The sequence below is a fragment of the Callithrix jacchus genome, chromosome 5 (genome assembly GCF_049354715.1).
Source record: "Callithrix jacchus isolate 240 chromosome 5, calJac240_pri, whole genome shotgun sequence".
Taxonomy (NCBI): domain Eukaryota; kingdom Metazoa; phylum Chordata; class Mammalia; order Primates; family Cebidae; genus Callithrix; species Callithrix jacchus.
Genome location: NC_133506.1, coordinates 69,783,634 through 69,799,435, shown reverse-complemented (window position 1 = coordinate 69,799,435; position 15,802 = coordinate 69,783,634). Strand labels below are relative to the sequence as shown.

Sequence of the window (15,802 nt, the reverse complement as noted above, 5' to 3'; positions counted from 1 at the left end):
TGGTGAAACCCCGTCTCTACTAAAAATACAAAAATTAGCCAGGCCGTGGTGGCCTGCACTTGTAATCCCAGCTACCCAAGAGGCTGAGGCAGAAGAATCGCTTGAATCCAGGAAGCAGAGGTTGCAGTGAGCTGAGATCACACCATTGCACTCCAGCCTGGGTAACAGAGTGAGACTCCATCTCAAAAAAAAAAAAAATCTGGTCATTGAAAACTTCATAAATGGACTGAATAACAGAATGGACACAGCTGAAGAGCAAAGAAATGAGTGAGAGATTGAGCTGAGGACTTCTAGAATGCAGCATGAAAGGACACAGAGATGGAAAGCACAGAATAAAAGTTAGGAGACACGAAGGACAGAGTCAAAGTTTCATTTTCTGGTCCCCAAAGACACAACCAAAAGAATGCAGGGAAATAAATTTTCCAGAGCTGAGATTGGCAACATCCCAAGAGCTCTGCCAGTGCCTGTCAGGATGAATGAAGAGAGAGCCTCTACTGGACAGGCATGTTGGAATTTCAGAACGCTGGGGATAAAAAAGATTCTAAATATTTCAGGCTGAAAACAGACAACTTGCAAAAGAATGGAATACAGGAAGCCAGAAAATAAAACAACCAAGTAATTATCTTTAAAACCTGAAAAAAAGTAATTTCTAACAGAATTCTAAATGCAGCCAAATACAAGGATAAAAACTCATGCTGAGATATGAAATGGCTAAGATGTTTAGCATTGATAAATTCCTTTTTGAAAAAAGTATTAAATTATGTGCCCTAATAGGGCAAGAAGAAAAAGTAATCCAAGAAATGGAGGCTGAGTGTGGTAGCCCACATCTGTAATCCCAGCACTTTGGGAGGCCAAGGCAGGAGGATTGCTTGAGGCCAGGAGTTTGAAACTAGCCTGGGAATCCTAGTGAAACCCCATGTCTACAAAAGGTAGAAAAATTAACTGGGCATGGTGGTGCTTGCCTGTAGTCCCAGCAACTTGGGAGGTTTAGGTGGGAGGATCACTTGAGCCTAAGAGTTTGAAGTTCCAGTGAGCTGTGATTGCACCACTGTACTCCAGCCTAGGTGACAGAGGAAGACCCTGTCACAAAAAAGAAGTGGAATATAAGAGACAGTGAGGAACAAATAAACCAATAAAACTTATTAAATTTTTAATAAGTGTTGATTGCTTGAAAATTAATAACAATCTGCAACTAAAATATTAGATATTAGTTAAAGGATTGAGGTGTTTATGGAGCAGTAGAGAGTAAATGTGTGCTAAAGCACTTGTCTTGATAAAGGGTAGATATAGATTATGATTAATTATAGCTATTTATAGAACAAAGTTAAATAGTATGTGAAAATGTAAAGGAAATCTCCAGAGAAATAGAAGGAGAATGTGTAACTTATAAACTAGTAGAGGGAAAAACTGAAATGAGAAAAAATGAAGTCAATCTAACAAATATCAGGAAAGATACAAAAAACAAAACATAGGAAATAGAAAATAAAAACTTATATAAAAGGAATAAGTTCAAACATTTCAATACTCACATACAATAAATGTGAATGGGTTAAATTCGCCTATTCAGGAGTCTCCCTAGACCAAAAAGAAAAGAAATCCTGCCTTCAGAAAACACATATAAATCCTAATGACCCAGGAAGGTTCTAAACAGGAGAGTAGAAAAAGATATAATTTTTTTTTAATGTCATCTAGTTTATTCAACCAAAAATGGAGAGAGAAGGAAAGAATTGAAACAAACAAATGAAAGAAAGCAGTTCTTAAGACTAGCAGTAAATAAATTTGTACAACAATTCAGTCTGTATAATATGATGAAATAAATCTACATCTTTTCTTATTTTGGTGCTTTGAATTACACATACAAACGACAATTACAGGGACTTGTTCACAAAGCACGTAGGCCTGGAAAAGGGCTCTCTGAAACCTTCAATGGCAATTGGTGAATGGTAACACTGATTGCCCACAACTTGTATTTCCTTTGCAGAGGCCAACAGCTTTGAACGAATGATTCGCCTACCACATTTTTCTTTTTCTTTTTATTCTTTTAATGCAGCAAACAACTGTGGCCAGTGACAGGAAAGAAAACTGGCAGTTTGTCCATTTGAATATCAGACCTAGTTTCTTCTTAATTTCCACACTCTGTTTCCCCCATATTCCTTAAACTTCTTGGCATCCTTCATGCCTTACAGCTACCCAGATGCAATAAAGTCTTCCTCAAATGTACAGTATTTCTTACAATATAAGTTATATGTAATGTTCAGCATTTTTTTTTCACAGCACTAGAGACCCTGTTAAATAGGGGATATGAGTCAGAATGGCTTATTCACAGATGGGGTCCAGATTCAGTGGTTGGAACACAGACACCACAGTGAGCTCCTCTGCAAAGTGGCAACATAAATTCACTTTCTGCCTTCAAAACCATATATCCATCGCGTTAGGCTTCATGATACCGCTCCTGCGCCAATGCAAGTCAAGGTGGGCTGCAGGGCTCTCTCTGGGGCCCTGGGAGCCTCGAGCAGGGCTCTAACTCATGGCAGTAATCATACTGGAGGGAGGGTGAGGTCCGAAGGACAGGCGGGAGGGCGGGTGCCTTGGCGTGGGCGTGGCCGGCATGTGGCTGGAGTGGCTGAAGGACGAGATGTGGTTCAGGGAGGACATGTGTCTGGAGAGGGTGGCCGGGTTAAACGAGCTGTTCTTGGGGAAGTCCTCCAGCGAGTCATGCACTTTTTTGCACTTTTTGGATTTGCTGGACGTTTTTCGGTTTCTGGTCTGCTGCCTTCCTTCTTCATAGTCAGGGGTCTGTTAATATTGTACAGCTTGTAGTAGAGCCCACAGGCATTGCAGACGGGGTCCCCGTTGGCGTTCTTCCTCCAGAGCGTGGTTGTGGTGGTCTGACAGTTCGCACAGGATGTTCCTGCCCTCCTAGCTGCTGACAGCCTTCGCTTGGGCTTGATGAGGGGCGGGTTTTGTCCGTTCATTTTGTGGTGGAGCCCGCAGGCGTTGCACAGGTAGTGCCCTGGGCCGTCTCGCCGCCACAGTGGGGTGGAGGTTGCCCCGCAGTTCACACACCCCCTGCCTTCTGCGCTGGACCAGGCCTTGGGCCTGGACTTGCATCCCAAGCCCATGTGGGAGCCGCCCAGCAGGCTGGCTGCTTGGGGGGAAGAGTCCGGAGCTGTACTCAGGCACGTAGGGCGGGTAGGTGGTGATGGGGTGGGGGGCTGATGAAGAGGCGCCCCCTAGGGCAGTCATGCTGCCACGGGAATGCGAGGACTCCAGCTTCATGCTGTCAGGCAGTGGCACCAGGTGCTTGAGGCACTTTCTCATCCTGCCAGGCCGAGCTGGCTGAGCCCGGGGTGGACAGCGACGGGTCTGGGGAGACGTCCTTCGGTGGGGTGGGCGGGAAGGTGAAGAGGTGCAGGCTGGCGTGGCCCCCCAACCGGGAGGAGGATGAGGCTGGGCTGTAGACGGAGGGGGCCCCGGGGAGCCGTGGTGAATGGACGTCTTGGAGAAGGGGCTGAGGTTCCAGCGGGAGGCGGTGCGGTGGCTGCCCAGGGCTTTCCTGCCATCCAGCCAGGGCAGAGACCCGTGAAGCAGAGGCGGGCGGCACACCTTGCTCCCGTGGTGAGTCGGAGGGTACCTGTGCACCGTGGCCCTGACCGAATTTCCCTAGTAGGGAGGGACATGGTTGCCATGGCCATCGATGTTAACAAGCACATCCACCTCCTCTGGCAGCTGGTACTGCACCAGGTCCATGCAGCAGTGGCCGAGGCCCGGGTGGTGCGTGTCCGGGTGCAGCCCGTGGAGCACAGCGGGGTGGCGGTGGCTCACCAAGCGCCGCGGTCCGACGTCACCTCCATGGCCTCAGCTGGGCCCAGAACCCACGCGCAGAGAGGGAGGGCGGTCGGCCTGGGATGTCAGGGGGCTCCTGCCATCGGAGGGTCCGGAGTTGTCGAATGATTTGCTTTCGGTCGGGGGATGGGAAGGCTGGGAAGGAAAGGCAAGCAAAGGAGAGGGTTTTTACAAAATAATCTTGGAGGGGTCGTTTAGCAAAGAGAAGAAGGGGAAGGCAAAAATCCAAAAACTGGGTACAGCAGAATAAAAGAGGACTAGGTGGTAAAAGGGGGCGTCGACTCTGGAATTCTGCGAGCCGGGTTCCTCTGCACCGGGGTCCTCAGCCGCTCCGAGGCTGACTCCCTCCTCGGGTCACCTGGGTAGCGAAGAGCAGAGAGGAGGAGGCGGCGGCCTGCGATCTGCTCGGTCAGATTTCGTGGCTCGCTCTCGCTCGAAAAAGATGTAATTTTTAAAATTCTAACAGAAAGCTTTTGGTGAACATACATCAATATGAGACAAAATAGAGCTCAAAGCAAAAACTTTATTTAAAAAGGAAATTTGAATTCACTTTGCTGAGAGACAATATACCAGCAAAATAAAAATTATGAAATCTTATGCCCTTATCATAGTTTCAAAATATTTAACACAAAAACTCATAGAACTATAAAGAGAAATGGACAATTTTATAATTGGAGTGAGAGATCTTAATATGCTTTACTCAGAAATTGGCAGATGTAATACAATTTCTTTTTTTTTTTTTTTTTCTTTTTTGAGATGGAGCCTCACTCTGTTGCCCAGGCTAGAGTGCAGTGCCTTGAATTTGATCACTGCAACCTCTGCCCCGGCTCAAGCAATTCTCCTGCCTCAGCCTCCCAAGTAGCTGGAATTACAGGTGCTCACCACCATGCCCAGCTAATTTTTGTATTTTTAGTCGAGATGGGGTTTCTCCATGTTGGCCAGGTTGGTCTCAATCTCTTGACCTCGTGATCTGCCTGCCTCAGACTCCCAAAGTGCTGGGATTACAGGTGTGAACCACTGTGCCCGGCCACTATTTCTTTTCTGAACTGTTTAAATCTATATAGGTCCTAGTGGTTTTTTGTCTAGGGAGACTCCTGAATAGGTGAATTTAACCCATTCACATTTATTACATGTGATTGTTGAAATGTTTGAACTTACTCCTTTTATGTAAGTTTTTGTTTCCTACTTCCCATGTTTCTTTTTTTTCCTGATATTTGTTGGGTTGATTTCATTTTTTCAATTTCAGTTTTCTCTCTAATAGTTTACAAGTTATACATTCTATTTCTATTTTTATGGAGATTTCCCTTAACATTTCCCTCCCTCCCTCCCTCCCTCCCTCCCTTCCTTCCTTCCTTCCTTCCTTCCTTTCTTCCTTCCTTCCTTCCCCCCTTTTCTTTCTTTCTTTTTTCCTTCCTTCCTTTTTTTCTCTTTCTTCTCTCTCTTTCTCTTTTTCTTTTTCTTTTTAGATGGAGGTTTGCTCTTGTCTCCCAGGCTGGAGTACAGTGTTGTGATCTCGGCTCACTGCAATCTCTGCCTCCAGCTTTGAGCAATTCTCCTACCTCAGCCCCCTGAGTACCTGGAACTGAGCCCCACCATGCCCGGCTAATTTTTTGTATTTTTAGTAGAGATGGGGGTTCACCATGTTAGCCAGGCTGGTCTCGAACTCCTGACTCCAAGTGATCCACCACCTCAGCCTCCCAAAGTACTGGGATTACAGGTGTGAGCCACTTGTGCCCTGCCTCCCTTAATATTTTCACACATCTACTTAACCTTATTCTACCAATATCTAAAATTAAGCAGAATCTATATCCACCATCTAACAAGATAAATCTATAGATATATAGATTTGAACAGTTCAAAAAAATTATTTTCAGATATACATGGACTGGTCACAATATTTAAATATCAAAAATGAGATAAAGTTAGTTGTTTTGTAGACAATATGATTATCTCATTAGAAAAGAAAAAAAAGAACTAAGAAAGAATTTGGCAAGCTTGTTGGATTAGAAGACCAAGGTGCAAACACCGTTGCTCCCTTGGTAGTGAAAATGGGGAGGAGGATGGTTATGAGAGATGGCATTTGGAAGGCAGGGCAACAGGGCAGGGAGGAAGGGGACAGAGGCAGGGTGGAGGAGGACAGAGGCAGGGTGGGGGAGGACAGGGGCAGGGAGGGGGAGGACAGAGGCAGGGTGGGGGAGGACAGAGGCAGGGAGGGGGAGGAAAGAGGCCAGGAGGGGGAGGACAGAGGCAGGGAGGGGGATGATAGGCAGGGTGAGGGAGGACAGAGGCAGGGAGGGGGAGGACAGAGGCAGGGTGAGGGAGGACAGAGGCAGGGAGGGGGAGGAAAGAGGCCAGGAGGGGGAGGAAAGAGGCCAGGAGGGGGAGGACAGAGGCAGGGAGGCGGAGGACAGAGGCAGGGTGAGGGAGGACAGAGGCAGGGTGAGGGAGGACAGAGGCAGGGATGGGGAGGACAGAGGCTAGGAGAGGGAGGACAGAGGCAGGGAGGGGGAGGACAGAGGCAGGGTGAGGGAGGACAGAGGCAGGGAGGGGGAGGAAAGAGGCAGGGTGAGGGAGGACAGAGGCAGGGAGGGGGAGGAAAGAGGCCAGGAGGGGGAGGAAAGAGGCCAGGAGGGGGAGGACAGAGGCAGGGAGGCGGAGGACAGAGGCAGGGTGAGGGAGGACAGAGGCAGGGTGAGGGAGGACAGAGGCAGGGATGGGGAGGACAGAGGCTAGGAGGGGGAGGACAGAGGCAGGGAGGGGGAGGACAGAGGCAGGGAGGGGAGCTGAAGGCTGGGAGGGGGTGGTCTTTGGGAAGGTTGCAGAGCAGGTGAGTGTGGGCTTGCCGACATTCATTGGGTGCCAAGCATCTCCTAAGTGATGTGTGTGAATGATCTCGTCAAATCCTTGAGGTGGGTGCTATGAACACACCCGCTTCACAGATGAAGAACCTGAGATGCCCGCAGGCCTGGTGAATCCCAGCGCAGCCCGGATTTGGGCTTGGTCCATTTCTGACGCTCACAGCTGCCCTTCATCTCCACATCACAGACAGGGGCCCTTCACTCTGCTCAGGGTGCCCTCTGGAAAGAGTGTGATTGTTTTTTCTAATTCTCAAAGAAGTGTATGATCCAGAAAATACTAAGAAGCACTGCCTCATATGTTGGGATACATCCCAGCATTGGGAACGTGGGGTCCGAGGGCCTGGCATTGGGAGGATACTGGCTGCTGATGCCCAGGGGATGGTCCTGGGAGAGCCTGTGCTGGGTGTTCCAACATTCCCACGAGTCAGCAGAGGACATCTGGTTCCACTCAGACTCGGACAAGAAGAGAGAGACTCCTGGAGCTGCCCTCTCTGGTCCCACGCTGTTAAGAGACAGATATCTGGAGCCCAGAGAGGGGGCCACTCACCCGGGGTCCTGCAGCTGGGGGTGGCTGAGGGGCCAGGCCAGGGAAAGGCATGGTCCTACCCCAGAGCCGGTGCTGCAGGGACCACAGAATAAGGATAAGGGCAGACACGCCCATGAGTGCTGGCAGTCTCAGGGTGAGTTCACACGTGTGAGCTCATTGGGTTGTCAGAGCAGTCCCGAGAGGCAGGTGCTAACGTTGTCCTCATTTTACAAATGTGGAAATGAGGCTCAGAGAGGGCCAGCAGCCTGCCCAAGGCCACACAGCTAGGAAGTGGAGGATGAGAGTACGAAGCAAATGGTCTGTCTCCTCAGGGGCTGAGGCAGATCCTTGCGAAAAACAGGAAACCTGCTGACTCTGCGGAAATGTCTGGGCTTAGGACTTAGCTCAAGATCGGAGGAATGCAGGAGAGAGGGTGGCTGGAAGGAAAGGCACCTCTCAGGCAGGTGAGGTCAGAGCCAGCATCCCAAGGTCATCACATACAAAATGGCCAGCTGCCGTAGCCCCCATGGCCTTCAAGGCAGGGGAGTTGACAGGCAGAAGCCAAATGCAGGAGGGACTTGGGCATGGACAGATTGCTGCGAAAGGATGATAGTTCGGATGCCGTGAACCGGCTGGAATGCATGTCCCATTTCCTAGCAACCACCATAAGACTGACAGGCTCAGCCAGAGCTGCTGGAGAGCAGAGAGCAGAGATCCGTCCAGGAACTGAGTTTGAATCTGCAGCCTTCAGGCCCTGGGTGGGGGGGGGAGGGGTTGTGTAACCACATGCAAGGACTCGGACAGGAGAACCCCAGCCCCGGCCACTCCACAAGTTCCTCCCCGAGATGAAGGACCAGCACCCAGGGACCGACCCCCAGACTCAGGATGGCCCATTCCCCCAGGGCACTGATGGGCCTCTTTTTAAAATTTTTGTGGGTTTTTTTGTTTTTCGTTTTGGTTTTCTTTTTTTGAGCTTGAGTCTGTCAGTCACCAGGCTGGAGTGCAGTGGTGTCATCTCAGCTCACTGCAACCTACCCCTTCCGGGTTCAAGTGATTCTCCTGCCTCAGCCTCCTGAGTTGCTGGGATTACAGGTGCACACAACCATGCCCAGCTAATTTTTGTAGTTTTAGTAGAAATGGGTTTTCACCATGTTGGCCAGGCTGGTCTGGATCTCTTGACCTCATGATCCTCCCGCCTCAGCCTCTGAAAGTGCTGGGATTACAGGCATGAGCCATCGCTCCTGGCCTATTTTTGTTTTTGAAAGTAAGTTCATTAGAGAAGAAAAGAAACAGAAGAATGGGCCGGGCACGGTGGCTCACACCTGTAATCGCAGCACTTTGGGAGGCCGAGACAAGTGGATCACTTGAGGTTCAACAGTTTGAGAGCATCCCGGCCAACATGGTGAAACCCTGTCTCTACTAAAAACAGAAAAATTAGCTGGGTATGGTGGTCCACACATGTAATCTCAGCTACTCAGGAAGCTGAGGCAGGAGAACTGCTTGAACCCAGGAGGTGGAGGTTGCAGTGAGCCAAGATCATGCCACTGCACTCTAGCCTGGGCAATAGAGCAAGACTCTCCATCTCAAAAAAAAAAAAAAAAAAAAAAGAAGAGAAAGAAACAACAGAATGGCTACTCCATGGGCAGAGCAGCCACTGATGGGCCTCTTGTTCGGCCTCCTGCCCCGGCAGAGTTCTGGCAGCCACAGGCCCTCCTGCGGCATGGCCTTCACAGCAAACCTGGCATTTGGCGGCAGCTGCAGTAGGAGCCGAGCCTGGCCTCGGCTTGGGTTGAAGCTGCTGTGTGAGGGCAGCAGACAGATGGACGGTGGCGGGGTGGGCTCTGTCCTAGGTGTGAGACTGTGAGGGGCAGAACAGGCCGGGCCCTGCCTTCCTGAGCTCACAGCCGACACAAGCAAAGGAGCAAGTGGCTGCGGGCTGTCCTCACCCTAGGATGCAGGCCTTCAGGACCCTGACTCACTCCCTGCGTGGATTCTGAGTTGGCCAGGCCAGGGACGTGTCAGCAGGGAGTGGACCGGGACACCTGGACAGTTTAGCCTGGGGACCTTGGTTCTCATTATACCTCCTCCATGGGTTTTGTTGTTGTTGTTTGTTTTGAGAAGGAGTCTGGCTCTGTCACCCAGGCTGGAGTGCAATGGCACGATCTTGGCTCACTGCAACCTTTGCCTCCTGGGTTCAAGCAAGTCTCCTGTCTCAGCTTCCCAAGCAGCTGGGACTACAGGTGCACACCAGCATGCCCAGCTAATTTTTGTATTTTTAGTAGAGATGGAGTTTTGCCATGTTGGTCAGTCTGGTCTCGAACTACTGACCTCAGATGATCCAACCACTTAAGCCTCCCAAAGTACTGGAATTACAGGCATGAGCCACCGCACCCAGCCACATTAATGCTGGTCCATTTTGTGGTTTAGACACAACCGACCAGCATTAATCTTAAAATGGGGAACAGAAGATTGATGGAACAGACTTTTTGTGGCAATAAGAAATCAAATTATAAACAGGACCTAGGCCGTGCCAGGCAAGGGTTAAGTCACAAATTGTACACCTAGAGAATACAGGCACAGGCTTTTCTTTTTCTCTAGCAGCTGAACAACCACTGGCTTTGAGATACGCAAAATTAGAACAATTTGCAGCCCCACCAGCAGTAACTACAGGGGACCCCAGCCCTGTCCACCAGCCATATCTACGGGGGACCCCCAGCCCTGTCCACCAGCCATAACTACAGGGGAGCCCCAGCCCTGTCCACCAGCCATATCTATTGGGGACCCCCAGCCCTGCTCACCAGCTGTAACTACGGGGGACCCTAGCCCTGCCCACCAGCTATATCTACGGGCAACCCCCAGCCCTGTCCACCAGCAGTAACTACGGGGGACCCCCAGCCCTGCCCACCAGCAGTAACTACGGGGGATCCCCGGCCCTGTCCACCAGCTGTATCTACGGGCAACCCCCAGCCCTGTCCACCAGCAGTAACTACAGGGGACCCCCAGCCCTGCCCGCCAGCAGTAACTATGGGGGATCCCCAGCCCTGTCCACCAGCTGTATCTACGGGCAACCCCCAGCCTTGCCCACCAGCAGTAACTACGGGGGACCCCCAGCCCTGCCCACCAGCAGTAACTATGGGGGATCCCCAGCCCTGTCCACCAGCTGTATCTACAGGCAACCCCCAGCCCTGCCCACCAGCAGTAACTACAGTCTCCACTGGACAAGCGACTGAGTTCAGGAATTTTCTCCTGATGAGACCACAGACCATGGATGGCCTCTGGCAGGTTTTCAGAGGCTGCACACAGAGTGTCTTCATGTTCCTGTTTCACCATTTTTTCTTTTTTTTAAGACAGAGTCTCACTCTGTCACCCAGCTGGAGTGCAGTGGTGAGATCCCAGCTCGCTGCAATTGCTTGTCCCCCAGGTTCAAGCAATTCTCCTGCCTCAGCCTTCCAAGTAGTTAGGATTACAGGAGCCTGTCACCATGCCTGGCTAATTTTTTGTATTTTTAGTAGAGATAGGGTTTCACCATGTTGGTCAGGCTGATTTCTAACTCCTGACCTCAAGTGATCCACCCACCTCAGCCTCCCAAAGTGCTGGGATTACAGGTGCGTTCGGCCCCTGCTTCGCCTTTTGATGTGGAGGGCTGAATGGTAATACATTTAATTGTTAAGTCTCTGCCCCAAGGTGAGCACAACATGCAAGTAATGTGCATTGTGGGAAGCAGAAAAGTTCTTTAAAGTTTCCTTTCCTGTTAAAGAGTAAATCATAAGTGTGCTAATAACTCTTTGTGAAGCCCTATCGTATGTAGCTGTTAGACATGCCATGTTTACAGGCACATAGTATGTATTCTATGCCCTTGTAACTTAACCAAAATATCTGCTGGATGTGCTCACAGGCATGTCCTAGCTCTCCATGGCTTTTACCTGTTTAGAAAAGTTTTAAGTTGTCAGCCAAGCGGGGTTGAGTTTGAATTGTGAGGTCTGGCTCCAACCAACAGAAATCAGACACAGCAGTAAGGGTGACCCCAAATGCGTAAGGGATAAATACGTTTGTTTTTCCTTGTTCATTGTCTTCTCGTGGCAAGATGGCTAGCGAGAGCACCCTTCCTGCAGTCCAGGAAGTAAAAATTGCTTTGCTGAGAGATCGATTGTCTTAGTGCTGATTTTTCTGTGTGGCACCGAGCGTCTGTTTCCAGCATGCATGCCTGCCCATCACACATGTGCATGATCCACCCTCAGTTGAACACTCCTCTGACAGGCTGCTGAATGTGTGCACCCGGCCAGTCCGTTCCGCAGTGCCTGCCTCCGGTTTCGGCTGGAGGCCTGCTTCCCAGCCTACAGGTTGTCCCTTTATAAATTTTCCTCTCTACATTTATAAATCGTGTGATTTTTCAGTTGACAAGACGTTGCTGGGGGGCCACCACTCTGTGAATTCTGTGACACCACAGGCGCATTTCCCTCTAAGTGGGATTTGATACTTGCGACCCTCCCATCCATGCTTTTGTTCCTTCTGCAGATGGCTGTGGGGCCCCGGCCATGGCCAAGACCTCATCACTGCCTCTTATACTTGGCCCTTGAGTTCCTACGAGGCAGCCCCCACCCTCCCTTCCAACGAGCCTGCAGAAACCCACTGGACACGGCCTGGCCCCTCCCCTGAGCTGGATGCTGGGACACAGCAGGAGCCAGTGCACAGGGAGAGGACGTGTAGGATGGCTAATGATTAGCTCATCCCTTTCAGTAGTGCTAAGTTCTACCAAGGAGGACAGGGGCGTGGGGGTGGCCTGGCCTCCCTTCTCCTCATACCATCCCTTCTTTTTAATTTATTTTTTGAGACAAAGTCTCACTCTGTTGCCCAGGGTGGAGTGTAGTAGTGCGATCTTGACTCACTGCGACCTCCACCTCCCGGGTTTAAGCAATTCTCATGCTTCAGCCTCCTGAGTAGCTGGGACTACACGCACTCGCCACCGCGCCCGGCTAATTTTTGTATTTTTACATACAAAAATTATCTGGGCGCGGTGGCGAGTGCCTGTAGTCCCGGCGGGGGTTTCACCATGTTGGCCAGGATGGTCTCAATCTCTTGACCTGATGATCTGTCTGCTTCGGTCTCTCAAAGTGCCAGGATTGCTGGCGTGAGCCGCTGCACCTGGCCCACACTGTCCCTTCTAACATCAAATTCCACTGGCTTTGACTCCAGCTGCACCCTGAACGCAGCCTTGCCATCAACCATCACTGTGGCCCTGGGTCAGTTCCTCGCTGGCTCCTGCTCCCTCCCTTGCCCCCTAGAGTCTGCTCTCCCCCAGCTTAAGGCAGCTCCCCTCCCTCCTTTGCTCAAAACCCTCCCATGGTTCACACTTCGCTAGGCCAGAAGCCCAAATCCTCACCACGGTCCTCATCCGTTGCCCATTGGCTCCACCTCTGCACTCCCCTCAAAGCTCCTGCACCTGTTCTTTCTTCTCCCATGCGCTCTTCCCTGTGTGCAGGCTCAGCCCTCCCATGGCACCTCTAGGTCTCAGGTCTCCCAAAGAGCATCTTCTGCTTAAACTTGGACCGTCCTTCCTCCAGCCCTTCCTTGTTAACTCATTTGTTGCCATCTCCTAAGGAAGGGAGGCAGATTTAAACGGGACATGAAAAAGCAGTAGGAATCAGCTCGGTCTAGGAGGTGGTGGTGATGGGGAAAAGGGGTTGAGTGTGAAGACCCAGGGCAGAAGGGAGGGGGCCTGGGAGGGACTGAATAGGCCCATAAGGCTGTGTATGAAGGCAGAGGCCAGGCAGGCGGGAGAGCAGTCGAGGTGGCGGGGGCTCTGTTGGCCTCATCTGTCTCCGCCCCGCCCTCCCCGGTGGCCCCATCTTGTGATGGCATCTCAGGCCATCAGCCTCCTGCACACACCCTGTTCTCCTGTTCCCGGGTGATTATAAACATCCTCAAGGTGACAGCCTGCTCCTCCCAGCCTCATGTGCACCCTACAGAGTGAGCTCCTGCAGGACGGATAAATAAACAGCTGTGAGAACCAGTCAGCCAATCTCACAGCGGAGGCGGGGGTGGGGGGACCGAGGGTTAGGCAAGATCAAGGACCCCACAGCCCCCTTTTAGCCTTGAACTCCAAGGAGGGGTAGGGCAGCTGCTTGGGTGGGGCAAAGAGTGTATTTGAAGGAGCCAGGCAGGAGGAAAGAGAAAGTAGTTCTCCATGGCTCTCCTGGGAAGTGACAGACTGAAAACTTGGAGGGCTTCCTGGAAGAGGCAGACCCAAGGTAGCTGGCGGGTCTCACCTCACTGGGGAGCTTCTGTCCCATTCCTTCCAGATCCCAGAGACTTGGCCTAGGTCCTGCTGAGCCTGGACACTGTGCCCTGCTTCCCTTTAGGCAGAGCCCCTCTTCCCCAGATTCCCAGGCCCGGAGGGAGCCAGAGGAATTGGGACGAGGTGCTGGCTCTGTCTGCTCAGGGACATGAGTTAATTCATCAGGCTTTGCCCTTTCCTGGTGCTCTTGCACCCTGGAGCTGAATATTCAGGCCGGCTCCCTGACTTAGCTCCGGCCTGCGTCTGACTGGCTCTATTTTTAAAGCCCAGGGACAGCTGACGAAAATGTTTAAAAAGAAACTAAATGTTTAACATGTAAAAGCCTGGTGCTGCTGTTTTGTTCGGAAAGCAGGATGACATGTGATTTGCCCCTGTCCCCGGAAGGGTACAGGGCACTGCAGCAAGGCCGGGGGCTCAGGGAACCCAGGTTAGGCCCCAGCTTTACAACTTACCTCTGTGTGAACTTGGCCAGGCCCCTTCTCCTCCTGTGCCTCAGCTTCCACTCTGTGAAAAGAGAAGTTAGGATGAGTTGGATTTCCTTCATTAGACTTTGGGTGATTCAAGAGTCATTTTTCTTTTCTTTTTTTTTTTTTTTTTTTTTGCGACAGAGTTTTGCTCTTGTTGCCCAGCTGGAGTGCAATGGCATGATCTCGGCTCACCGCAACCTCTGCCTCCCAAAGTGCTGGGATTACAGGTGTGAGCTACTGTGCCCAGCCTCAAGAGCTGTTTTTCTGCAGGGAGTGGGTGGTGGGGGCAGGCTCTGTCCTCTGTTCCCCACCCTTCTTTGTCTGGCTAACTCCCCTAGAAAGCTCCACTTTCTAACTAGGAGGAAAGGCCTTCTGCAGGCCCCTCACAGCGGCTGGGGAGGCCTTGGGAACAGAAGTTGGCAGCCTTCATCTTTAATCTGCAGCTCACATGCAGTGTCACCATGTAAACTTCTGGGTCTCAGTTTTACATCTTTTAAAAGGGGAGTGGCAGTGCCCTCCCGGCTCACCTCACACAGCTGTAGCAGAAATCCGATGTCTTGGTTAATGTATGTGGTCGATGATACTTGGAGTTCCTTCAGTGCCAATCATTTCCATGTACTCTAATCCAGATACTGACTGAGCATGTACCAGTACCAACAAAACCCCATTACTGACATGCAGGGTGGGGCCAGCTACCTAGGTGACATGATTTCTGAGCTAGCCCCAGCAAGGAACAGCAGTATGTGTCATGCAGGCCACTGGCACCTCTCAGTTCTCCATCACAGGGCAGAGCTGGCGCCTCTCAGTTCTCCATCACAGGGCAGAGCTGGCGCCTCTCAGTTCTCCATCGCAGGGCAGAGCTGGCGCCTCTCAGTTCTCCATCGCAGGGCAGAGCTGGCGCCCCTCAGTTCTCCATCGCAGGGCAGAGCTGGCGCCCCTCAGTTCTCCATCGCAGGGCAGAGCTGGCGCCCCTCAGTTCTCCATCGCAGGGCAGAGCTGGCGCCCCTCAGTTCTCCATCGCAGGGCAGAGCTGGCGCCTCTCAGTTCTCCATCACAGGGCAGAGCTGGCACCTCTCAGTTCTCCGTCGCAGGGCAGAGCTGGCGCCCCTCAGTTCTCCATCGCAGGGCAGAGCTGGCGCCCCTCAGTTCTCCATCGCAGGGCAGAGCTGGCGCCCCTCAGTTCTCCATCGCAGGGCAGAGCTGGCGCCCCTCAGTTCTCCATCGCAGGGCAGAGCTGGCACCTCTCAGTTCTCCATCACAGGGCAGAGCTGGCGCCCCTCAGTTCTCCATCGCAGGGCAGAGCTGGCACCTCTCAGTTCTCCGTCGCAGGGCAGAGCTGGCGCCCCTCAGTTCTCCGTTGCAGGGCAGAGCTGGCACCTTGAGGACCTGGCACAGGGTTCACCCCCACAGGGTTCCTCCTGCAGTAATCTCTCTAGCCCATACGTCCTCTGCACATGGCTCTGTCTCTCCCCTTGATTCTGGGAGGACGTGTAACTTGCTGAGGAGCAACAGCATGTGTGAAGCAATGCAGCTTCTGCTTCATTTGCTGAAATGCCACATGAGCAGACCAGCTGCCCGAGTTGCTATGCTGTGAGGAAGCTCAACAAGCCACACAGATAAACATAAGAGGGAGAGGTGCCCGGCCAGAGGCTCAGAACTGCAAGCACACGATAGACTGTTTGGCCGAGCAGTCCTGGAATTCTTCAGGCACAAAAATTATGAGAAACAGCGGTGCTGTCTCTGCGGCTAAGTTTTGAGTGCTTTGTTTCACGGAGTAGTAATTTACTCAGAGGTGGTCGGCGCAGACTGG

General features: G+C 51.7%; 1 pseudogene across 1 annotated transcript; it reads right to left on the bottom strand.

Moving 5' to 3' along the window:
- Positions 1-2,018: 2,018 nt before the first annotated feature.
- LOC100406938 (trans-acting T-cell-specific transcription factor GATA-3 pseudogene) lies at positions 2,019-15,511 on the bottom strand (annotated as a pseudogene). The gene is made up of 3 exons (XR_619989.4): positions 14,520-15,511; positions 13,978-14,029; positions 2,019-3,981 (listed from the first exon to the last, which is right to left on the bottom strand). The product of XR_619989.4 is annotated as a trans-acting T-cell-specific transcription factor GATA-3 pseudogene (transcript).
- Positions 15,512-15,802: the final 291 nt, after the last annotated feature.